General features: G+C 38.2%; 1 protein-coding gene across 1 annotated transcript in view; it reads left to right on the top strand.

The window, feature by feature from the left end:
- The first annotated feature begins 2,956 nt into the window (after positions 1-2,956).
- GFRAL (GDNF family receptor alpha like) overlaps positions 2,957-26,524 on the top strand; it is a 99,180-nt gene continuing 75,612 nt past the window's right edge. Inside the window, exon 1 of the mRNA XM_012441649.2 lies at positions 2,957-3,058. The gene's annotated coding sequence lies outside the window, so the exon portion shown is untranslated. The remainder of the gene's footprint in view (positions 3,059-26,524) is intronic.

The following is a 26,524-nucleotide window of genomic DNA, read 5'->3' as shown; positions in this document are numbered from 1 at the left end:
CAGATGTGCTTTTCTAAATAACTGCAAGGAGGAATCTCCTTCCCAATTCTGGGTTAACTTTATGGGCAGCCACAATTCTTCATGCTGTTTTAAGTTCATGACATAGGTCATATTTAACTGTGTAATGTTTTGATGAGACAAGGATGTAGCATACCAGCTACTTGGAGAGACTTTAATACTATAAAGGATTGATTCTGCTCTATGTTAGGAAGACCTTGCCCAAACACAAATATATAAGGGTTCATAGTACAAATCAGGACTGTATCAGTACCATTATTGTGCAAAGAGAGGGTATAATTGCCACCATTAGTGATGTACTCACCATCTGAAAGAACCCATTCAAAAAAGGAAGAACTGGTCTCCAAATTTGGGTATGAGCAGGGCTTAAAGCTTGTTTCCCTTTTAGTTGTAATATTGGTTCTGAAATCCCATACTCTGACCAGATGAAAGAACTATTGGAGGGTCTCCCAAATCCAAGTCTGATTTGCAGACATAAGATTACCACGGGAACCCCAATCAAGTAAGGTGCCATTATCAAACAGAGGCCCTCTGGACTGCCTCAAACTTTCATCACCAGTCCCAACTCATATGGCATATGGGAAGATCAAGCACTTTTGTAGCTTCGTTAGAGACCTCAGTCAGATTAGTGGTAACAGCAGAAATTAAGGTCAATTTGCAGGCTTAGCATCCTTTTTGGGCTGATAGTAAAGATACTCCTGAGGAATGAGAGTAACACACTTGTCATGTGCTATTGTAGAAAAACAAAGAGGGGGATTACTAGACAATATTGTCAAGGAGTCATTAAGTTTAATCCAGCCTAAATTTTCAGTTAAAGGGTAAGACAGGGGCATCCATCAACCTCCTGTCCAAGAAGAATCATTAGATGAAAAAGGCAGGTCAGCATCTCACCATGTAATAACATTAAAAACAGGGGGCTTTAGAACATGACTCCAATAAACATGTTCTTGAGCTGATCCCACTTGGCAAAGGACAAGAATTACCAGCCACCCTAACATCCATGTCTGTCTTACTTTCTCAGACATTTCCCCAATTACTGCCAGATACAGAAGAAACCAATTCTCTGCAGTTGCAGGGGATTCCATGGTGGCAAGTCAGATAGTTGCTTGTTGATGCAATCTCTTTAGCTGTCCTCAAGTAATGTCAGATACCTTCTGAGTCATCACTGTCATTACTGGTTGATTCTCCAATGACAGGTTCTGTTCTCAAGGAAAGAGCCCATATTCTCCCTTTTTTGTTTATTAAGATATACTTTAAGAATTTAATGAGCTCATTTAACAATGGCCTAACACGTTGAGTTATAAGGGATGTTAGTTTTATGTTGTATGTTTTGAAGTTTCAATGCATATGCAAATCGAGCACTAAGATAGTAAAGTCCATTATCAGTATTTTATAGTTTGTGGAAGGCCTAAAGTTATAATAGATTCAAACAAATGAGCAGTTGCATCTTTAGGTTTTTTCTCCTGTCTAGCGGGGTAGTATGTATCAAGTCTGTATAAGTGTCTACAGTAATGTGGAGAAATTTAAAATGTCCAAAGAGTGGGTACTGAGTAACATCAGTTTGCCATTTAACCTTAGGCAGCAAACTTTGTGGGTTGGCACCAAGTCCTAAGGAAAAAGGAGAGACAGAATGCTGTTGGCAATCAGGACAAGTTTTAATAATTACGCGAGCTTGAGCAAGTGTTAAATGACACTTAACACTTCCATTCTGTGGGCATTCTGATTAAAAAAAAAAAATGCATGATCAGCTTGAGCTGGCAAAAAAGCAGGAAAGTGCAAACCACATTTGTGGTCATACCAGAGCATCCGTTCAAGGGTTTCCTTCTGATAAGGAACCAGGTAACCTAGAATGAGAGAGAATATGTGTAATGTAAAAATGGTGACAATAGGCACAGAGGAGATCTTGTGCTGCAGGAAACAAAGCTAGTAGAGATTCATTAGTAATACCCTTCATAAGTCAAGATCTAAATGAGTAATGCCATACACCGCATAAGCAGAATCACTAATTATATTTATGTCTTGGTGAGGAAAAGTTTGTAAAGCTGATATCAGGGCACCTAACTCTGCCTGTTGCATAGTTTAAAAATGTTCCTGGATTTTGTGTTGTCAGTTTTGCATGGCATCTTGCCACACTATAGCTGCCTTTTTTTTTTTTTTTTTTTTTTTTGAACCATCTGTAAAGATAGTAGTGGATGAAGCAAGGGCTCAGAGACAACAATAGGCACAAATTTAACAGGGACAGTTTGCAAAAAGTTCAGAAGCTTAGAGGCTGGTAAGTGGAAGCTGATATTACCAATAAAGTCAACCACTGCTACTTGCCAATCAAGATCATAAGCTAAGAGAGTATGAAATTGTTCCTTAACCATAGGAAAAGAGGGTCAGATCCTGATGACTGGATGCAAGGTCAGCACTCCTTTATGAGAAGAGAAGCTATTAAGTCTGTGGTGTTTTGTATATGTTCAGATGGATTATGAGACAGATAAATAGCACATAAAATACAGAAATGGCAAAAGATACAGCCTACTGTTAAACTAAGGCATGGAAGGGGTGGGTATTTTAAGAGATTTGTACCATATTTTGGCCCTTGAAAGTTATTAGAATGTGACTGCAAGTCTCCAGGATAGTAAACCTGCATTGAGTTAGCTTAATTGTGTAAAAAGGGGGGAAAAAAACAAAAAACTTTTTAAAAGAGTCTTTAGTTGCTGGTCATTTTTTTGCATTAGCTTTAGCTGGAATATCTTAGAAGTGAGCTTGGGAAAGCAGAGATGTGGCTGTTCCTTTTTAACAGCCTCTCTTTTTAACAGCCTGCCACCTGTTGCTATTCTTTTTAACAGCCTCTCTTTTTAACAGCCTGCCACCTGTTGCTATTCTTGCCCTGAGAGGAAAGAAGGAAGAGTATAAGTAGCAGTAAGAGGCCAGAGAATAACCAGGTGGTAAAGTGTGTGTGTAAGCGTGGAAGCAGGAGGCAAGAGGGTAATAGGCTGGGAGAAGACCACTCCCCATCCCCCAGGACACCTACACTTGGAGCCAACCTTGTTAGGTAAGGTACTGATACTGGGCTTTTTTATTATTATTATTTTTACCACCGCCAAGCAGAGAGACTTAGGAGAGGCAAACCATGGTGAGGACGAGTCTCAGGACCGGGCTGGAGCTGCCTGCAGCCACCCAGTGACTTGGTTTGTGTCTCTTGGCCTTCCCTCCACCACCACAAACCCAGAAAGGGGCAACTTGCCCAGACTGCCAGTGATAACATGGGCACTCCATGGCATCTTAGCAACTCTCCTGCCCCAGGCCTCTGTGGGCAGCAAGAAAGCCAGAGCTTTCTGGGATAAAACCCCGGAGGCAGCATGCAACTCTCCCTTATGCTCCAGGGAAACAGAAAAAAGACAAAGCCAGAAAGGCCGATGCTGGAAGTAGGAAGTGGGAACTTGCATATTAGGAAGAAAATCATAATCAGCCAGTTTCCTTCCCTCTCAGAGGCACTTCTCCAGGGAAGTTTGTCGAGGAGATGTGGCCACCAGATCATATAGATGTTCGCTGAACCGGGTCTTATCCTTGGCGGCCTCCAATCTCCTCAAGGAGCATGGGAGGTGCTGTTGCCTGAACGGGGCCAACAGATGCAGGTCCCCTTAAGGGTGGGTGAAAAGAGGACAATAGCTTTTCTATAGGGGCAGGAAAAGGCTCTGGTCCATCCTGATCCTCACTAGAAAAAATGTCTTCCTCATTCCCCATAGAATAGGATGAAGTGGGGAGAGAAGTCTCTCCGTTTTTCTGGTGTCTGTTTTGCCGTCTTTAAATCTCCTGAATTCCCTTCAGGTGGAGAAGATGAGCAGTTTGACTCACCGCAATTTGGCAGATAAAGAGGCTATAACGCAGAGCGTACCAGCGCCCAGGTGGTCAAAATAGTAACGTTAGTAAAATGACCTTGCTCATATCCTCATTTCTGGCAGTGACCCACCAGCTCCCTTAATTATAAATCTAAGTCTCCTTGATCAGGAAACCAAGTGCATTCCTGCCAAATTAAGAGTATAAGCTTGTGTAGGGCTCCAGGCTCTATAGTGTACTGGATAGGCTTAAGTAGCTGTTGCATTGTTTTAAAAAAAATACTTTCTCGCCGGGCGTGGTGGCTCACGCCTGTAATCCCAGCACTTTGGGAGGCCGAGGCGGGTGGATCACGAGGTCAAGAGATCGAGACCATCCCGGTCAACATGGTGAAACCCCGTCTCCACTAAAAATACAAAAAATTAACTGGGCATGGTGGCGCATGCCTGTAATCCCAGCTACTCAGGTGGCTGAGGCAGGAGAAATGCCTGAACCCAGGAGGCGGAGGTTGTGGTGAGCCGAGATCGCGCCATTGCACTCCAGCCTGGGTAACAAGAGCGAAACTCCGTCTCAAAAAATACTTTCTCTTATCATTTCTTGACCCATGATAACCCCTGATATTTTACTCATGCATCCTGTCCTCCTGATTGGAGTCAAAACTGTCCCTTACTGGGATTCCCTGAAAATTGATGAGCTCTCCTCCTTCATAAGTGTTCCAGCTGAGCGGAGCTAGGGGTAGCTCTTCCTAGAGAGTCTGCCCCAGCATTTGTCCACCAAGTATTTATCAAGAGGGCTTGTATTAAACTACAAACATCCAGTAGATGGTCATTTGAGGTGGGTTACTGAGGCACCTGTGACCTTGTACACACTCAGACTGCATTCTCAGGAGGCTGTCTTCAGCATTCCTTGTCACACCACACCCTCCATTCCCTGTCCTGTTTTCAGGGTCAAGGAGTTTCGTTCTCAAGCACAAAGAACACATACACAGTGCCTCGGTCTTTTTCTATACTCTGACCTCAAATGCCATGTAAGCTTGAATATGTTGCCGTGTGCCCCCTACACATAGCTGCATTCCAGGCTCTTGTCAAGATTCAGAGATATTCTCCCACTTACAAATTGGTAACTAACACCATGTGATCCCAAAAAAAGTTCTAAGCCAAAGCAAAACTCTTCCTGCCACAACCAGATGATGTTACCTTGGACTTACCTATAAATGGATTTCCAAATCAGAAACTAACTGGAGGTAATTAGAAAAACCTAGGGAACTTATAACCATTCTTTGCATGTCAAAAGCTATGACAGAAAATAACATTTCTGGAGAATATTCTGTAAGATTAGGCAGTTCTTTATTTCCTCCAGCTTATTTAAAGTATATCCTTATATTAGCCCTTGGTGGACTGTGTCCTTTTATTGCACTATATGTGTGTGGATGTGTGTATACCATCACTTTGGTATGGTGATTGCACCCTTCCTTGAGAAAAATTGCAAAAAGAATATAAGAACATGTTACCTTTACTTAAAAGTATTAGGCCAGGCACAGTGGCTCATGCCTGTAATACCAGCACATTGAAAGGCCAGGTGGGTGGATCACGAAGTCAGGAGTTTGAGATCAGCCTGACCAACATGGTGAAAACTTGTTTCTACTAAAAGTACAAAAATTAGCTGGGCATGGTGGCACCTGCCTGTAATCCCAACTACTCAGGAGGCTGAGGCAGGAGAATCGCTTGAACCTGGGAGGTGGAGGTAATGGTGAGCTGAGATCTTGCCACTGCTCTCCAGACTGGGTGACAAAGTGAGACACTGTCTCAAAAAAAAAAAAAGTATTAAGGACATTTTCATGACATTCCAAGGTTATATAAAAGAGTATATAAAAAGAAGTTTCTGCCTGGACTTAGTGCCAGGAATACTTGTACTTTTCTTGCTTGCATCTTAAGAACATTGCATAATAGAGTATTTTTTCAAATTGTGCTTGCTGTTCAAATTGCCTGCAGGAAGGATCAGAGGCAGATCTATAACATGCCCAATCCCACTTTTGCATATAGGATATTATGGCAAACATTGTATGTGCTAATTCTATCTGGCTTCACTTTATATTCCTGTCTGCCTTCATTTCCTGGCATTTTAATGTTTTTAAAACTGTATTTTTTACTTAAATGAATTTTGGAGGAAATAAATATAAAGTTTGTTAGAAAACACGAACAAGAATAAAACCAACAAACATACAAAAAAAAAAAACTCATCATAACTTGTCATTAGAGAAATGGAAATCAAAACCACAATGAGATACTATCTCATGCCAGTTAGAATGGCGATCATTAAAAAATTTGGAGACAACAGATGCTGGAGAGGATGTGGAGAAATAGGAACATTTTTACACTGTTGGTGGGAGTGTAAATTAGTTCAATCATTGAGGAAGACAGTGTGGCAATTCCTCAAGGATCTAGAAACAGAAATTTCATTTGACCCAGCAATCCCATTACTGGGTATATACCCAAAGGACTATAAATTGTTCTATTATAAAGATATGCACATGCATGTTCATCACAGCACTGTTTACAATAGCAAAGACCTGGAACCAACCAAATGCCCATCAATGATAGACTGGACAAAGAAAATGTGGCACATAAACACCATGGAATACTATTCAGCCATAAAAAATGATGAGTTTGTGTCCTTTGTAGGGATATGGATGAACCTGGAAACCATCATTCTCAACAAACTGACACAAAAATAGAAAATTAAACACTGCATGTTCTCACTGATAGGCAGGTGTTGAACAATGAGAACACTTGGACACAAAGAGGGGAGCATCACACACTGGGGTCTGTTGGGGGAGCTACCGGAGGTATAGTGGGAGGGAGGGTGGGGAAGGGTTAATTTTCTTTATCCAATCCTCTGTTGATGGATACTTAGATTGATTCCATATTTTTGCTGTTGTGATAAATATGTGAGTGTAGGTATTTTTTTTAAATGTAATGGTTTCTTTCCCTTTGGATATATACCAATTAGTGAGATTGCTGGATCTAATGGTAGTTCTATTTTAGTTAGTTAAGAAATCTCCATACTGTCTTCCATAACGGTTGTACTAATTTACATTTCCACCAACAGCCTATAAGCATTCCCTTTTCTCTGCCTCCTCACCAACATCTGTTGTTTATTGACTTTTTAGTAATAGCCATTCTGACTAGTGTGAGATAATATTTTTTTGTGATTTTAATTTGCATTTCTCTGATGATTAGTGATGTTGAGCATTTTCTCGACATTACTATATTTGTCAGTGCCATTTGTGTTTTCTTTTGAAAAAAGTTCTTATTCTTTGCCCATTTTTTAATGGGGTTATTTTTTTTTTTTTCTCGTTGAGTTGCTTGAGTTCCTTGTAGATTCTGAAAATTATTTCTTTGTCAGATCCATAGTTTGCAATTTTTTTCCCATTCTGTAGTTTGTTCACTCTGTTGATTATTTTTCTGTCTAAAAACTTTCTAATTTAAGTCCCATTTGTCTATTTTTGTTTTTGTTGCATTTGTTTTTGAGGACTTGGTCATTTTTTTTTTTTTTTTTTTTTTTGCCTAGGCAAATGTCCTCAAGACTTTTTCCTAGTCTTTCTTCTTGTATTTTTATAGTTTCAGGTCTTATGTTTAGGTATTTAATATATCTCCAGTTAATTTTTGTAACTGGTGAGAGGTAGGTGGCCAGTTTCAATCTTCTGCATATGGCTATCCAAGCTTCCCAGCACCATTTATTGAATAGAGAGTCCTTTACCCAGTAAATATTTTTGTTAGCTTTGTCAAAAATCAGTTGGTTATAGGTGCATGGTTTTATTTCTGGGTTCTCTATTCTGTCCTATTAATCTATGTGTATATGTTTATATTGGTACCATGTTGTTTTGGTTATTAAAGCTTTGTAGTATAATTTGAAGTCAGATAATAGGATGCCACCAACTTTGTTCTTTTTCTTTAGGATTGCTTTGGATTTTTGTATTCTTTTTTTTTTTTTTTTTTTTTTTTTTTTGGTTTTATATGAATTTTAGGATTTTCTTTTTCTAATTCTATGAAAAATGACATTGGTAATTTGATAGGGATTATGTTGAATCTGTAGATTGTTTTAGACAGTATGATCATTTTAATAATATTGAATCTCCCAATCCATGAGCCAGGGGTGTTTTTCCATTTGCTTTTGTCATCTAGGGTTTTTTTCATCAGTGTTTTGTAGTTCTCCTTATAGATATCTATTACTTGTTTGGTTAAATGTATTTGTAGGCACTTTACTTTATCCTATTTTTTGTAGCTGTTACGAATGGAATTGCCTTCTTAGTTTGGTCCTTGGAAATGCCAACTACATTTAAAATCCTTTTCCAGTTGATGGATTTCAGGTCTTGATGAACATCTTAGTTGTGATTTTCTCAAGACTGAAAAAGTAAATATTTTTTCAAGACATATAATGAATTGTCCTCTCTCAAAGTTTTAATTCGATAGCCTGTTAGATATACATTTAGAATCTTGTAGTACTAGTTTTCTTTGAAATTAATTGTAGATCTTAGCTTTTTAATTTGGGCATTTTTTTCCCCCTTTAAGGACCTAAGTTATCAGGACCTAAGTTTTTAGACAGGAACCACGTTATATTTAAGAAACTTGTGAGCCAAGTCCTGGGCCTAGCACAGTGCCTCATAAGATGTAGACCCTCAAAACACTTTTGTTGACTAAGTTAATAAATGAAGAAGCTCCTATCCAGGGTTGTGCTTTATTTCACTCAATTTTTAAAAGTGCTAAGAACAAGAAGAGACCTTGTTAATTAGGAAAAACAATAGTATTTACTACTTACCTAAACACTGTACGAAGAAGGGATATACAGATAAAAAGGGTTAAATCTCTGCCCACATTAAGCTAACCCTTCTGTAAAGAAGAATGTAAACACAGCAAAAAATGTGTTTTTTTAGGTGCTAGAGATTAGATAGGATAAGAAACTTCTGGCTCTGCCTAGAGTTAAGTGGCTTTGGGAGAGGCTTTTCTGTAGTTTAAAGGCAGAGGTGAGGAAGGCCACTATAAGTATAAGGACTGATTCACAATGGGATGGGGTATGAAACAGCAAGAACCCTTCCGGAAATTACACACAATTTAAAAGGAAAATGGGAGTCTATGGCAGAAAAAGTAATTGAACAGGAGGAAAAAAATAGATAGCAAAAAGCATTTTATAATATTCAAGGAAATTTGAAGCTTGTGTTATATAATGAGAAACAATTTAAAAATTCTATTCAGAGGGGTGACATGATGAGATTTCTGTTCTGGGGAGTATATTAATAACCTTGTAGCTGGTGAATTTGAAAGCTAGACCTCAAAAATTTAGATCTCAGATAGGCTTTTATGGAAGTATTCATCCTCAAGAAACATGATTGGAACTAAACCAAGGCAGTGGCAACAGGGTTGGAAAATAAACACTAGATTTCATATCTAGATGAAGATTTGAGGAATAAGAGAGCCCACATTAATGTTTAATTCTATTTACAATGGATCCCAGCCACCATTTGCTTTAACAGAGGTGCTTTTCCAGTAGCCAAGAGTACTAGGTGCTTTAGATACGTTTGTGAAGTTTTCCTCCCTTTGTTAACATGCGTTTTTACTGTCTGTGTGTAGGTTGATGGGAGAGGCAGAGTTAAGATCACACATAGAAGTTCAGTCTTTGAACTGCCTTCTTTCTCTTTTCCCCCAAACAATGACCCCCACCTCTTCCTTCTGGCATATGTTGCCTCAAGACCCTAACATTGCTGCCAATCTGCTGGTCTTAGAGCCAAGAATCTGCCACCACCTGGCCCACCACAGCCTGCTCTGCTAGCTGCTCTCCTGCCAATGCTGGCCTTGATGTCCAAGTGTAGGTTTTGAGGGCTCTGTTCTCTCCCCTTCTCTCTTTGAGTGTGTGTTTCTGAGTGTGTGTGTCTCCTGTAAGGAAGAGAAAGCAGGCCACATTTTCTCCACTTATGTTACATACTTCCTGGAGTGTCTCATATCAAAGCCTGTCCCAAGTCCAAGCCTTAGAAGCTCTTTACTGGCACAGTCTACACTTGGGTTGTTACCTCCCAAGGGTTACCTTGCTGTCAATTGAGATTTTAACATCTCATTATAGTACTCCAACCATGCAGTCCCTCATATCTTGAAATCTGTGCCTTAGCAGCAGCAGAATCGGGGGTCTGTGGATTCTGAATCCAGACTGTGTCAAGCCAAAAGGGTGACATTCTGGGATATTTAATAAGTCAGAGAATATTTCCCAGGAAGATATTTTTTGAACCACTTAAACTAAAATACAACTGAACTGAGATCTCTGAGCAGAAAAAATGATCTTGACAAGAATTAGGCTAAGCCACATCTCATGACATAAATATTCACATATGCATATACATTAGCAGAGTCAAGACAAAAATTGAATTTTTATTAGAATTAACTTTACAGAAAACAAAGTTCAAATGACTGGCTTTAAAAAGCTGAAATTTACTTGTCTTTCATTTACATGCAATCTAGGGGAGTTGGGGGAAGATTGGTTTGTAGGTTTCCCTTTTTCAGTGTGCCAGGCTCCTCTGTTTCTGCCCCATATCATTAGAGGGAGGCTTTCCTCCTCAAGATTGCCTATGTGCAAGGTGGCTGTTAAAGCTCTATTTTTATGCCCAAATAGTAGGAAGAAAGAGAAAAGAAAGAAGAAATGGAAAGGCACATAACATCTGTATTTTCCCTTTTTAAGAAGCTTTTCTCCTCAACCAAACATAGACATGATGGTTGTCAAGGAGCCAAGGATATAAAGTGTTTTATTTGGGCTCATTGACACTTCAGATACAATTAGGGGAAAATAATAGCACAGATATCTGATCAAAACTAACAGTACCTGCTGCAATAATGATTACATTTCTAGGAAATAAATGTTAAGATTATTGAAAAAAAGGAGTAATAGTTAAGGGAAAACTTCTTTTTTTTTTTTTTTAATTTATTTATTTTTTTATTGCATTTTAGGTTTTGGGGTACATGTGAATAGCATGCAAGGTTGTTGCACAGGTTCTCACCTGGCAGTATGATTTGCTGCCTCCCTCCCCTTCACCTATATCTGGCATTTCTCCCCATGCTATCCCTCCCCAACTCCCCACCTCCCCACTATCCCCCCTCCCCCCCAACAGAACCCCGTGTATAGTGCTCCCCTCCCTGTGTCCATGTGTTCTCCTTGTTCAACACCCGCCTATGAGTGAGAACATGTGGTGTTTGATTTTGTGTTCTTGTGTCAGTTTGCTGAGAATGATGTTTTCCAGGTTCATCCATGTCCCTACGAAGGATGTGAACTCCTCCTTTTTAATGGCTGCATAATATTCCATGGTGTATATGTGCCACATTTTTCCTGTCCAGTCTATCATCGATGGGCATTTGGGCTGGTTCCAGGTCTTTGCTATTGTAAACTGTGCTGCAATGAACATTCGTGTGCATGTGTCCTTATAGTAGAACGATTTATAATCCTTTGGATATATGCCCAGTAATGGGATTGCTGGGTCAAATGGAATTTCTATTTCTAGGTCCTTGAGGAATCGCCACACTGTTTTCCACAGTGGTTGAACTAATTTACACTCCCACCAACAGTGTAAAAGTGTTCCTATTTCTCCACATCCTCTCCAGCATCTGTTGTCTCCAGATTTTTTAATGATCGCCATTCTAACTGGCGTGAGATGGTATCTCAATGTAGTTTTGATTTGCATTTCTCTAATGACCAGTGATGATGAGCATTTTTTCATATGTTTGTTGGCCTCATGTATGTCTTCTTTTGTAAAGTATCTGTTCATATCCTTCGCCCATTTTTGAATGGGCTTGTTTGTTTTTTTCTTGTAAATCTTTTTTAGTTCATTGTAAATTCTGGATATCAGCCCTTTGTCAGACGGGTAGGCTGCAAAAATTTTTTCCCATTCTGTTGGTTGCCGATTCACTCTATTGACTGTTTCTTTTGCCGTGCAAAAGCTGTGGAGTTTGATTAGGTCCCATTTGTCTATTTTGGCTTTTGTTGCCAATGCTTTTGGTGTTTTGGTCATAAAGTCCTTGCCTACGCCTATGTCCTGAATGGTTTTGCCTAGGTTTCCTTCTAGTGTTTTTATGGTGTTACGTCTTATGTTTAAGTCTTTAATCCATCTGGAGTCAATTTTAGTGTAAGGTGTCAGGAAGGGGTCCAGTTTCTGCTTTCTGCATATGGCTAGCCAGTTTTCCCAACACCACTTATTGAACATGGAATCCTTTCCCCATTGATTGTTTTTTTCAGGTTTGTCAAAGATCAGGTGGTTGTAGATATGTTGTGTCGCCTCCGACGTCTCTGTTCTGTTCCATTGGTCTATATCTCTGTTTTGGTACCAGTACCATGCTGTTTTGATTACTGTAGCCTTGTAGTATAGTTTGAAGTCCGGTAGTGTGATGCCTCCTGCTTTGTTCTTTTTGCTTAGAATTGACTTGGCTATGCGGGCTCTCTTTTGGTTCCATATGAAGTTTAAGGTGGTTTTTTCCAGTTCTGTGAAGAAGGTCATTGGTAGCTTGATGGGGATAGCGTTGAATCTGTAAATTACTTTGGGCAGTATGGCCATTTTCGCAATATTAATTCTTCCTAACCATGAACATGGAATGTTTCTCCATCTGTTTGTGTCCTCTCTTATTTCGTTGAGCAGTGATTTGTAGTTCTCCTTGAAGAGGTCCTTTACGTTCCTTGTTAGTTGTATTCCTAGGTATTTTATTCTCTTTGTAGCAATTGTGAATGGCAGTTCGTTCTTGATTTGGCTCTCTTTAAGTCTATTATTGGTGTATAGGAATGCTTGTGATTTTTGCACATTGATTTTGTATCCTGAGACTTTGCTGAAGTTGCTTATCAGTTTCAGGAGATTTTGGGCTGAGGTGATAGGGTCTTCTAGATATACAATCATGTCGTCTGCAAATAGAGACAATTTGACTTCCTCCTTTCCTAATTGAATACCCTTTATTTCTTTTTCTTGCCTGATTGCTCTGGCTAGAACTTCCAGTACTATATTGAATAGGAGTGGTGAGAGAGGGCATCCTTGTCTAGTGCCAGATTTCAAAGGGAATGCTTCCAGTTTTTGCCCATTCAGTATGATATTGGCTGTCGGTTTGTCATAAATAGCTTTTATTATTTTGAGATACGTTCCATCGATACCTAGTTTATTGAGGGTTTTTAGCATAAAGGGCTGTTGAATTTTGTCAAAGGCCTTCTCTGCATCAATTGAGATAATCATGTGGTTTTTGTCTTTGGTTCTGTTTATGTGGTGAATTACATTTATAGACTTGCGTATATTGAACCAGACTTGCATCCCCGGGATGAATCCTACTTGATCATGGTGGATAAGCTTTTTGATGTGCTGTTGTAATCGGCTTGCCAGTATTTTATTGAAGATTTTTGCATCTATGTTCATCATGGATATTGGCCTGTAGTTTTCTTTTCTTGTTGAGTCTCTGCCGGGTTTTGGTATTAGGATGATGTTGGTCTCATAAAATGATTTGGGAAGGATTCCCTCTTTTTGGATTATTTGGAATAGTTTCAGTAGGAATGGTACCAGTTCCTCTTTGTATGTCTGGTAGAATTCGGCTGTGAGACCATCTGGGCCTGGGCTTTTTTTGGGTGGTAGGCTCTTAATTGCTGCCTCGACTTCAGACCTTGTTATTGGTCTATTCAGGGTTTCGACTTCTTCCTGGTTTAGGCATGGGAGGAGACTACTGTCCAGGAATTTATCCATTTCTTCCAGGTTTTCTAATTTATGTGCATAGAGTTGTTTGTAATAATCTCTGATGATGGTTTGAATTTCTGTGGCATCTGTGGTGATATCCCCTTTATCAGTTTTTATTGCATCTATTTGGTTATTCTCTCTTTTCTTTTTTATTAGTTTGGCTAGTGGTCTGTCTATTTTGTTGATCTTTTCAAAAAACCAGCTCCTGGATTTATTGATTTTTTGTAGGGTTTTTCGTGTCTCTATCTCCTTCATTTCTGCTTTGATCTTAGTTATTTCTTGTCTTCTGCTAGGTTTTGAGTTTTTTTGATCTTGCTCCTCTAGCTCTTTCAATTTTGATGATAGGGTGTCAATTTTAGTTCTCTCCTTTCTTCTCATGTGGGCACTTATTGCTATATATTTTCCTCTAGAGACTGCTTTAAATGTGTCCCAGAGATTCTGGTATGTGGTGTCTTCATTCTCGTTGGTTTCGAAGAACATCTTTATTTCTGCCTTCATTTCAGTGTTTATCCAGTCAACATTCAGGAGAAAGTTGTTCAATTTCCATGAGGATGTGCGGTTCTGGGTGGGCTTCTGAATTCTGAGTTCTAACTTGATTGCACTGTGGTCTGAGAGACTGTTTGTTATGGTTTCTGTTCTTTTGCATTTGCTGAGGAGTGATTTACTTCCAATTATGTGGTCAGTTTTAGAGTAGGTGTGATGTGGTGCTGAGAAGAATGTATATTCTGTGGATTTGGGCTGGAGAGTTCTGTAAATATCTATTAGGTTTGCTTGTTCCAGGTCTGAGTTCAAGTCCTGGATATCCTTATTAATTTTCTGTCTCGTTGATCTGTCTAATATTGACAACGGTGTGTTGAAGTCTCCCAGTATTAATGTGTGGGAGTCTATGTCTCTTTGTAAGTCTTTAAGAACTTGTCTTATGTATCTGGGTGCTCCTGTATTAGGTGCATATATATTTAGGATCGTTAGCTCTTCTTGTTGTATTGATCCTTTTACCATTATGTAATGTCCTTCTTTGTCTCTTTTGATCTTTGTTGCTTTAAAGTCTATTTTATCAGAGATGAGAATTGCAACTCCTGCTTTTTTTTGCTCTCCATTTGCTTGGTAAATCTTCCTCCATCCCTTTATTTTGAGCCTTTGTGTATCCTTGCATGTGAGGTGGGTTTCCTGGATACAGCACACTGATGGGTTTTGGCTTTTTATCCAATTTGCCAGTCTGTGTCTTTTGATTGGGGCATTTAGTCCATTTACATTTAGGGTTAATATTGTTATGTGTGAGTTTGGTCCTGTCATTTTGATGCTAGCTGGCTGTTTTGCCCATTGGTTGATGGAGATTCTTCATTGTGTTGCTGCTCTTTACCATTTCGTGCGTTTTTGGAGTGGCTGGTGCTGGTTGTTTTTTTCTATGTGTAGTGTCTCCTTCAGGAGCTCTTGTAAAGCTGGTCTGGTGGTGATGAAATCTGTGAGTACTTGCTTGTTCACAAAGGATTTTATTTTTCCTTCACTTATGAAGCTTAGTTTGGCTGGATATGAAATTCTGGGTTGAAAGTTCTTTTCTTTAAGGATGTTGAATATCGGCCCCCACTCTCTTCTGGCCTGTAGGGTTTCTGCTGAGAGATCTGCTGTGAGTCTGATGGGTTTCCCTTTGTGGGTAACCCGACCTTTCTCTCTGGCTGCCCTTAGTATTTTCTCCTTCATTTCAACCCTGGTGAATCTGATGAATATGTGCCTTGGGGTTGCTCTTCTAGAGGAATATCTTTGTGGTGTTCTCTGTATTTCCTGGACTTGAATATTGGCCTGCCTTGCTAGGTTGGGGAAGTTTTCCTGGATAATATCCTGAAGAGTATTTTCCAGCTTGGATGCATTCTCTTCGTCACATTCAGGTACACCTATCAAACGTAGATTAGGTCTTTTCACGTAGTCCCATATTTCTTGTTGACTCTGTTCATTCCTTTTTACCTTGTTTTCTCTAATCTTCTCTTCTCGTTTTATTTCATTGAGTTGATCTTCAACTTCTGATATCCTTTCTTCTGCTTGGTCAATTCTGCTGTTGAAACTTGTACATGCTTCGCGAAGTTCTCGTGTTGTGTTTTTCAGCTCCATCAGTTCATTCATATTCCTCTCTAAGTTGTCCATTCTCGTTAGCATTTCATCAAGTCTTTTTTCAAGGTTCTTAGTTTCTTTGCATTGGGTTAGAACATGTTCTTTTAGCTCACAGAAGTTTCTTATTATCCATTTTCTGAAAGCTGATTCTGTCATTTCATCACACTCATTCTCCGTCCAGTCTTGTTCCCGTGCTGGTGAGGAGTTATGCTGCCTTGTAGGGGGAGAGGTGTTCTGGTTTTGGGTGTTTTCATCCTTTTTGCGCTGGTTTCTTCCCATCTTTGTGGATTTATCCGCCTATTGACTTTGTAGTTGCTGTCTTTCTGATTTTGGTAATTTTAAGTCTGCAACAGCTGAACTCATAAACCCCCTTTTCTTCTCCCCAGGTGTTCTGGCCCAGGGGTTTAGCACTTTATGTTTTTCAGCTGTGTTGCTACCGTTTTCCCTGCCCACAAGGTGGCAGTCTAGTCACACTCAGCCTGCAGAGGCTTCGCTGAGCTGCTGTGGGCTCCGCCCAGCTTCTGTGTGAGCTTCCCTGCAGTCCTGTGGGTGTATTTAGAACTGCTTCCGCTATGCTGGCCCGCCCCTGTAGTGACGGAGTCTCTGTAGTGGCGGGTTGTCTTGGTTACGGAAAATTGCCCCGGGAACTGCAGGGTGTTTCCCAATGGAGGACGCCCCTCCCCCACAGAGCTGGACCATCCCGGGTTCAGCCGTGTTTCCAGAGGGGCCCTCTTTGTCCTGTAATCTCTTGGCTTGCCTCCTTGCCACAGTTCCCCTTGCTGGCCCAGAGGGGACACAGTCTCGTTCACTTTGTTCAAGGAGCCGCTGCTCCCCGTCCCCCGTGCAGGCCGAGCGGCTGCTCCGGTCCAACCAGCGGCACTGGGAATGCGGGGAGCTTCTCCGCGCAATTAAAATCCGCTGCCCTGTGTGCCGCTGCGTCAGCCGAAGCAGCGGCTCTGAGATTCGTGGCACTCCCTTGCCCGGGGGTCTCCTGGCTTGGCTCCCTGCTTCAGTTCCCCTTTCTGGCTCAGAGGGAACTCTGTCTCTCTCGCTCTGCGCAAGAAGCCACTGCCCCCGCTCCAGGGCGTAGGCTGAGCGGCCACTCCGCTCAAACCAGCGGCGCTGGAGACCCGTGGGGCTTTTCCCCCTGTGAATCTCCTGGTCTATGGGCAGTAAAAGTCCGTCTGGAAATGCGGCGTCCACTCACCCTCTGCGCCTACTCTCGGAGCTGCAATTCCGACTTCCTCTTAAGTGGCCATCTTGGATCGATCTCCTAAGGGAAAACTTCTTAACAGTCTGGGACTAAATACTTTAAATGATTTAAGATAAAAATCTGAAAATTGGTAGAGAATTGGGGAGAAAAAGAGAATATGAACAAATCATTCAAGAGTAAGAAAAATGTCATAAAATTACTAAGAGCATAAAACCAACTATATTTTATTAGATAAAAATAAGTGGATTGAATAACTCTATTAAAATAAATTCCAGCCATACAGTGTTTATAAGAAGCGTACTTAAGGTGATTAGAAAAAAATAAATAAAACTAAAATTAAGCGCAATGATCTCCTAGGGAGGTGAAAGCAAAAATAAACTCAGATATTATTATCATTAGACAAAGTAAAAGTTAAGCTGAAAACACGACAAAGAGGGACATTAAATAAGGATAAATATACAATCCATGGTGGCAAACCTTTATAAACTTGAAATTATATTAACAAAACACAAAAAATAAAAAACTAAAATATGCTGATAAAATGCACATTATCAGGTAACAAGAATGTATTTGTTGTAGAAAGTAATATATCAAACTAAAATAAGAATATATGTGTATCGATGACATGTATATTATACTTTGTAGCCTACAAAATAAGAATATAAAATTTTTTCTTAAAACTTTGTACATTTACAATAATAATTTGTCTACTCAGAAAACCTTGGTAAAGCCAGAAAAATAGAGATATAATAAGACAACTTAATAATAATTTAGTAACATTAGATAAAAGTGAAAGAAGTATCATATTGTGGTTGTGAACATAAACTCTGGTTATCCTAGTTTTGTGATCTGGGAAAGTTAGCTATCTTCTCTCTACCTCAGTTTAATTTTCAGTAATATTAGGACAAAAATATTTCTACATCATCAGTGTTTTTTGTTGTTGTTGTTGAGGAATACATGATTCATATGTATTAAACACTTAGATCCATTGTTGGCATATAGTATGTATAAATAATCTCAGTATAAATCAGTGTCAGCCTAAAGATTAAGACTGTGATCTTAAATAATACTAGATTTAGAATAAAAACAAAACTGAAAAGACATTAATAATTAAAAAATAATAAAAGAGAAGACTTTAAACATAATGGATGGAAAGCAGCTATACCAATAAAAGAGAAAAATGTGGAGTATTATATGTTCTTAATGTTTAATTATAAAAATAAACTAAAACAGAATTTTTAAAATTAAATTTTGGAGGGATCAGGTCAGATAAGAGAAATTTCTGTTAGCAGCAGGCTGTATTTTCTGCTAATAGAGAATTGTGAAAAGGCGATTTCATAAATGTGGTAAATGTTTGTAATAGCCATCCCAGGAACATTCTAGGAACATCCTTGTAACTAGTGAAGAAGTACTGTTGGGCAGTGTCAATACACTGGTTAAGAATAGAGTTTAGGCTGCTTGCAGTGGCTCACACCTGTAATCCCAGCACTTTGGGAGGCCAAGGTGAATGGATCACGAAATCAGGAGATCAAGACCATCCTGGCCAACAAGGTGAAACACCATGTCTAATAAAAATACAAAAATTAGCCAGGCGTGGTGGTGGGTGCCTGTAGTCCCAGTTACTAGGGAGGCTGAGGCAGGAGAATTGCTTGAACCCTATAGACAGAGGTGTAGTGAGCTGAGATAGTGCCACTGCACTCCAGCCTGACAACAGAATGAGTCTCTGTCTCAAAAGAAAAAAAAAAAGGGTAGAATTTAAAACAATACCAATAAAGCCAAAAAGCTCAGTGATGCAATTTTTTTTTTCTGTATGATTCAGTAATGCAGAAGGAGAGATAATTAAACTTGGAAATTGACATACAGTTATCCTTTGTCGTTGCTGGGGAATTAATTCCAGGACTCCCTATCGATATGTAAATTCACAAATACTCAGGTCCCTTATATAAAATGACATAGTATTTGCATATAACTTACACATACCCTCTTTATACTTTTTTTTTTTTTTTTGAAATGGAGTCTCTCTCTTTTGCCCAGGTTGGAGTGAAGTGGTGCAATCTCTGCTCACTGCAATCTCTGCCCCCCAGATCCAAGCGATTCTCCTGCCTCAGCATCCCAAGTAGCTGGGATTACAGGTGCATGCCACCACGCCCAGCTAATTTTTATATTTTTAGTAGAGACAGGGTTAGCCCCTTCTGATCTTGAACTCCTGACAGGTGATCCACCCGCCTCTGCCTCCCAAAGCTAGGATTACAGGCGTGGGCCACTGCATCTAGCCACCCTCTTTATACTTTAAGTCTTCTCTAAATTACTTATAATACCAAATTCATTATTAATGTCTATGGATATTGTTGTATTATTTAGGGAATAATTACAAGAAAGCAATACCTGTATGTATTCATTTACAGATGCCTTTTTTAAAAAAAATTGTTTTTGATCCACAGTTGGCTGAATCTATGGATAGAGAACCCAGATTTACTGAGGGCACACTATATTTAGAGTACTTAAGGATCACAAGGGACAAGCATTTGAGGGTACTGAAGAGTGTGAAGAAATTTCTAATCTTAGGGTCAGGCTACAAGGCAAGGAAATGAAGCCAGGAGATGATTAGAGAATAAGAAAATCATACAAGACTAGAGATTATGTTGAAGTGTAAGAACATAATTAGAGTGAGAAACATGAGTCAAAGGAAAAGGGGCTTGGTGCTTGAGAGATGCGGCAGATTGTATCTTTCAAAGATGGCTATACTAATATATATCTCATTCCCCAAGCTCTTTTTACAATGCTGTATTGACACTCCTCCATCTGGAGGTGGGAGCCTATCTCCCCTCCCTTGAAACCAAAAAAAACTTTGTAATTGCCTTGACCAACAGGTTGCAGTAGGAGTGATGCTTGATAATTTTGAAAGCTAATACACACAAGTAAATACTGGCTTTCATTTGGCTTCTTGGAATATGTGCCGTGGAAACCCTGAGCATATTTGTAAGCAGCTCAGCTATCCTAAAGTTTCTGTTCTGGGTAGACCAAGTGGAGAAATTACATAGACATTGAGATATATTCAGTGGGTCTCAGAGGTTCAAGGCCTCCCAATTCAGGCATCAAAAAAGTGGAGAAGAGGCTTTCAAGATTGTCCCTCTGAAATAATTGTCTAATTGAAACCTCAAAAGAGTCCGTGAGCCAGAATCACCCAGCCAAGCCACTCTCAAGCTCCAAATCCACAGACACCATGAATGATAGTAAGTCATTATTGTTGTTGTAAGGCACATAAGTTTTGGGGGGTGATTTACACACAGCAAGAGAAAAAAAAAACTAATGAATGGGAAACATGGAAAGATGAGCAAAATAAAATAAAATAGGGAAGAATAAAAGGAGAGGAAAGTAATATTGTAGGAAATAGGCAATAGGATGACCTTCCAAAGGAGTTTTTTTGCTGAGCATTTTAATGAATTAAAGGTCAGATTAAATTGGAAGGTATCAGGTACAAATACTATTAATGCTAAATTCTATTTGTAGTAAGTCAGCTATTTGTAAATTATGCATTGGAGATCAACTTCACATCAACCAAAAAGTTAAGTTTATTTAGAAATCTATAGAAGAAGGGGAAAAAAAGCTATTGGAAAAGTTTTTAAGTCAATTCCATTATATAGACAAAGTCTTTTAAGGAAAGGGATTAAAGTGAAGGCAAGGGGATGTGCTTAAAAATGATATAACAGTCTGGGAGTCATGGCTCATGCCTGTAATCACAGCACTTTGGGAAATCCAGGCAGGAGGACCTCCCAAAGGAGGTCTTCGAGTTTGAGACCAGCTGGGAAACACAGAGAGACTCCATCTCAAATTTTTAAATTTCTTAAAAGAAAAAAATGAAGTAAAATCATGTCTTATTAATTCCAATGAAAGTGGCAGACAGATTTAGAATATGGATGAGAGAGAAAAACTAGAAATATCACAACAACAGGAAAGAAGAAAACTGGTCTCTGGAAGGGTCTTCTAATTTAGAGAAAGACAGACGATAGCAAACAGAAAAAGTTATAGATGCAACCCAAAAGCTAATTTGATTTTTATTTTCAGTCAGAAAAGTGTTTTAGGCATGAACAAGTATAACCTCGTATTTCCAGTATCCCTTTGTTGATCTCACATCTCTAACCAGATACTGCCTCAATTCTCTGCTTCTCTTTACAGCAAATTCCCTTGAAAGAGAAACTACCTGTTATCAGAAATTCCTCTGCTTCAATTTGATCCTGAATCCACTTCATCTAGGTCTTCCTTGCCAAATCCCACAAATATTTGTCTTATTAGGGTCACGTGGGACCTCCACATTGCTAAATCAGTATTTTATCCTCATTTTAATTGAGTTACACGTTGTTAATTACTCCCTTCTCCTTGAAACACTTTCTTTACTTGGCTTCTAGGATGCCCTGTTCTCATGGATGTTCTTTCACTTCACGAGGCATTTCTGTTTGTTTCTTCAATAGCTTCATGATCTTCTATATATATATATTATATATATATATATTTTTTCATATTGTTTCTTTCACTTTTATATTTGTTAGTTTAAGAAAGAAAAGACAATTGAGACTATTTTCAAATTGAAGGACCAGTGTCACTGGACAGGAGAAATTATGTGACAGATATGAGAAGATACAAATGAGACAAATTTGGTTCATATAAAGTTCTTGCTGAGGTCTCACACCACTAAGTCATGATATGGATTGGTTGGTTGGTTGGTTTCATGAATAGAAATTGCCTGACACCACATTTTCACTTCAAGGCATTGATTAAGTTTGGGGTCAAAAGTACTCAGGTGACTCAAAGCAGAAGCCTTTATCCATAATGAGTAGAACTGAGTGAAGCCTGCATGAGAAGTTTGAATTTCCAACAGGAACTTCATGTGTTTGTTCCACTTCTTGTGTTACAGATCTCACAGTACTAAGATCTTATATTTTAATGTGCGCCGCTAGCCTCCCAACTAGGTTTCCTGCTTTCACCTTAATTCTCTATGGTTTATTCTCTACAAAAAAGCAATTATAATCCCTGAAAAAAAGGTCAACAAAATTCTGTCACTACTCAATACTCTCCAAGGGGTCCTTGTTTTATTCAAGTAGAAAACTGAAGTCCTTACCATATGCCCATAAATTCCCACAGGATCGACCCTACAGCCCCTCTGGCCCTGTCCATTCTGCCTCTTACCCATTCTGCCCAGCCACTGAAGCCCAATAGCTGATCTGTGAACACATCAAGCATGTACTTAATCTCAAGGCATTTGCAATTGCTCTTCCCTCTACTTGTAATCTCTCATCACTTATTCTGAATGTCTTGTTTCTGCAGTTGATTTACTTACTTGACTTATATAAAATAGTAATTCTTACTCCCATAACTCCATTCTGTCCTATCTTCTTTGCCTTGACTTTTTTTTTTCTTTTTTTTTTTCTTGGAGTTACAGATACCTAATGTAGATAGTATTTACTTTTGGTTTTTTATGCTTTCATTAATCACCTAAAATATAAACTCCAAAAGAGGACCTATTCCTTTTTTATTATCTATCTAATATAGCTTGGATATTTGTTCTACCCTAATTTCATGTTGAAATGAAATTCCCTATGTTGGAGGTGGGTTCTGGTGGGAGGTATTCGGATCATTGGGTGGATTCTTCATGGCTTGGGCCATCCCTTTGATGAGAAGTGAGCTCTGGCTCTGATTTCACACAACATCTGGTTGTTTAAAACTGTGTGGTTCCTCCCCTGAACTTTCTCACTTGCTCCTGCTTTCGTCATGTGAAATATCTGCTCCTGCTTCATTTTCCTCCATGAGTAAAACTCTCTGTGCCCTCTACCCCCAAGAAGCAGATGTCCCTATGCTTCTTGTACAGCTGGCAGAGCCATGAGCCAATTAAACTTCTTTTCTTCTAATTACTCAGTCTCAGGTATTTCTTTATAGCAATACTTGGCTGGCTTATTACCTATCTCTAAAGCAAAAGCTGGGCTTGGTATGTAATAGGTGTTTAATAAATATTTATTGAATAAATAAATAAATAGGGTAAATAAAGTTTAAAACATCATAATACAACACTAGGTAGATATGATAGTTTTGTTATTTACATATGGACATTCAAAGGTCTCTGTGGTGCACTGTTAAGGGAACAAACCAAATTATCAAACCCTCTGTAGAGCACAGCTGTGTGAAATACATATGGTGTATGTTTATACATATGTCTAGAAAAATTGAAAGCTATATATCAAATATTATATCTTTTATCTTTAGGAGGCTAATTACATATTTTCAATTTATTTTTTGTAATTTTCTTTTTATATTTTAACAATTATAGGTTACTTGTATAATCACAAAAGACAGCTGAATAATACTTTTTTTTAAATCAACTTTTAAGTTTTGGGGTTCATGGGCAGGATGTGCAGCTTGGTTACATAGGTAAGTGTGCCATGGTGGTTTGCTGCACAGATCAACCCATCACCGAGATATTAAGCTCAGCATCCATTAGCTATTCCTCCTGATGCTCTCCTTCCCCTCACCCCAATGACAAGCCCCAGTGTATGTTGTTGCCTGTCATGTGACCATGTGTTCTCATCATTCACCTCCCCCTTATAAGTGAGATCATGCAGTATTTGGTATTCTGTTCCTGTGTTAGTTTGCTGGGTATAACGGCTTCTATCTTCATCCATGTCCCAGCAAAGGACATGCCCTTGTCCCTTTTGATGGCTGCATAGTATTCCATAATGTATATGTACCACATTTACAACTGAGTAATTTCAACAACAAAAAAATGTACTATTACATGGATAAAATGTTTATATTCTCTTCATAGAATTTGAGCCACTTGAATTTTTGCTTTAACACTTAGAATTTGGAGGGTCTGTTTTCTTAAAAAAATATTAACACTTTAAATCCAGTAAGTAAATGTAGAAGTTTGGTAAAAATAGTCAGCAGGGAATGCAGAATTGATATTAACTTTCACCAAATTTTTGTTCACATTATTTTCATCTACAATTTATAAATGATTAATTCTGTGCTAACTGTGCATTAAAAATGATACATATCATACATATGTATGTATATCAAAAATCTAAGAAATGTAGCCAAATATGGTTACACATAAGTAGTCAAATCATGGTGATTTTTAAAATTTTCCTGATTTTACAATAAAAAAGGATGCTGTTTTTATTTTAATACACAGGTGTATATACAAATATAACAGTGATGCTTTAAAAATTTAATAATTGTAAGTAAAACTTTTTTAATTCTTTTTAGATTCTTCAATAAATCTAAGTATTAGTCTTTATCCAAATATTGATACTACAGTTACCCAAAAATTCTGGCAATTTGTCCCTTTAGGGGAGAACTAGAGAAATCACTACTATACACACTTACTGTAGTATTCAGTGCCCTTCCTCAAGGGGAATTAGTCTATCTTTTTTTTCTAAAGTCATACTGTATCTTTAATTGACAAATAATGATTGTATTTATTCACAGGGTACAATGTGACATTTTGATGTAGGCATACCTTGGGGAATGATCAAATCAGGCTAATTAATGTATCTGTCATCTCAAATACTTATCCTTTCTTCATGATGAGAGCATTTAAAATCCATTCTTTTAGCTGTTTTGAAATTTGCATTATTGTGTAACTATGTTTTCCTACAATATAGTATAATAGATCAGCAGAAATTCTTTCTCCAATCCAACTGAAACTTTGTACTCTTTGACCAACATCTCCCCTTTCTTTGTCCATCCTCCTACCCCAGCCTTTGGTAACCATCATTGTACTCTGTAATTCTTCAGTTTGACTTTTTAAATTGCACATAAAAGTGAGATCATGCAGTATTTGTTGCTTTGTGCCAGGCTTATTTTATTTAGCATAATGTCCTCTGGGTCCATTCATGTTGTCATAAATGACAAAATTTCCTGCCTTTCGAAGACTGAATAGTATTCCCTTGTTTACATATACCACATTGTAAAAGTCCATTCATCTGTTGATGGGCACTTAAGTTATTTCCAAATATTGGCTATTGTTAATAATGCTGCAGTACACATGAGAGTTCAGACATCTTGTTGACATGCTGAAATTAATTCCTTTGAATATGTACTCAAAGGTAGAATTGCTGGACTATGTGGTAATTTTAGTTTTTTAGTAACAGTCATATTGTTTTCCAAAATAACTGTACTAGTTTGCAATACCATCTACAATGTACAAGTGTTCCTTCTTCTCCACATTGTCACTATCACTTGTTAGTTTTCATCTTTTTGATAATAGCCAGTCTATCAGATGTAAGATAATATTCATTGTGATTTAATTAGCATTTCTTTGATTATTAGAGATGCTAAGCATTTTTCCATATATCTGTTTACCATTTTTATGTTTCCTTTTGAGTAAAGTCTATTTAAGTTCTCTGCCCATTTTTAATAGGATTATTTGTTTCCTTATTTTTGTGGAATTTGAGTTCCATGCATATTTTAGATATTAGCCTTTTCTCCAATGTGTAATTTGCAAATATTTTCTCCCAATCTGTGGGTTGTATCTTCAGCCTGTTAACGGTTTCCTTTCCTGTGCAGAAGCCTTTTAGTTTGATGGAATTCCATTTGTCTATTTTTGCTTCCATTTCCTGTGCTTTTGGGGTCAAGGAATCTCTGCTCATACCCATGTCATGATGGTTTCCCCCTATGTTTTCTTCTAGTAGTTTTATAGTTTCAAGTCTTACATTATACTAAGTCTTTAATCCATTTTGAGTTAATTTTGGTACAAGGGCTGGAATAAGGGTTCATTTTGATTCTTCCAAGTGTGGATATCCAGTTTTCCCAACATCATTTACTGAAAAGTCTGTCATTTCACCATGGTGTGATCTTTGTACCTTTATAAAAAATTAATTGACCATAGGTATGTGGGTTTATTTCTGGGCTTTCTATCATATTCCATTAATTGTTATATCTAGTTTTATGCAGTACCATGCAACTTGGATTACTATGGCTTTTAATGTATTTTAAAGTATGATAGTATGATAACTTCAGCTTTATTTTTTCTCAAGATTGTTATTTGTGACTATTTGCTCTCTTTTGTTGTTTCATATACATTATACAATTTTTTTTTATTTCTGTGAAAAATGCATTGGAATTTTCATAGGAATAGCATTAAATCTGCTTTGGATAGTATGACCATTTTAACAATATTAATTCTTCTAACCATGAGTTTGCGCTAGCTTTTCATTTATTTGTGTCATGTTCAGGTTTTTTCAACAATGTTTTATAGTTTTTAGTATATGGACATTTCACTTTCTTCATTAAATTTACTCCTAAATATGTGTGTGTGTGTGTGTGTGTGTGTGTGTATGTGTGTATTAACTAACCATAGACATGTGGGTTTGTTTCTGGACTTTCTATTATATTCTATTGATTACTTCTAAGTGACTCTGTGTGTGTGTGTGTGTGTGTGTGTGTGTGTGTGTGTGTAAGAAACTATTTTAAATGTCATTATTTTTAAAATTTCTTTCTCTGGTTGTATATTGGTGTATAGAAATAATAAATTATGTAAGTTGATTTTGTATTCTACAAATTCACTAAATTTGTTAATTAACAATTGTTTTGGAGGAGTCTTTATGGTTTTCTATGTATAAGATCATGTCATCAGCAAACAT

The sequence above is a fragment of the Aotus nancymaae genome, unplaced genomic scaffold (genome assembly GCF_030222135.1).
Source record: "Aotus nancymaae isolate 86718 unplaced genomic scaffold, 86718_ANA_hifiasm-v0.15.2.pri h1tg000040l, whole genome shotgun sequence".
NCBI lineage: Eukaryota > Metazoa > Chordata > Mammalia > Primates > Aotidae > Aotus > Aotus nancymaae.
This window is presented reverse-complemented; position numbering and strand designations above follow the sequence as displayed.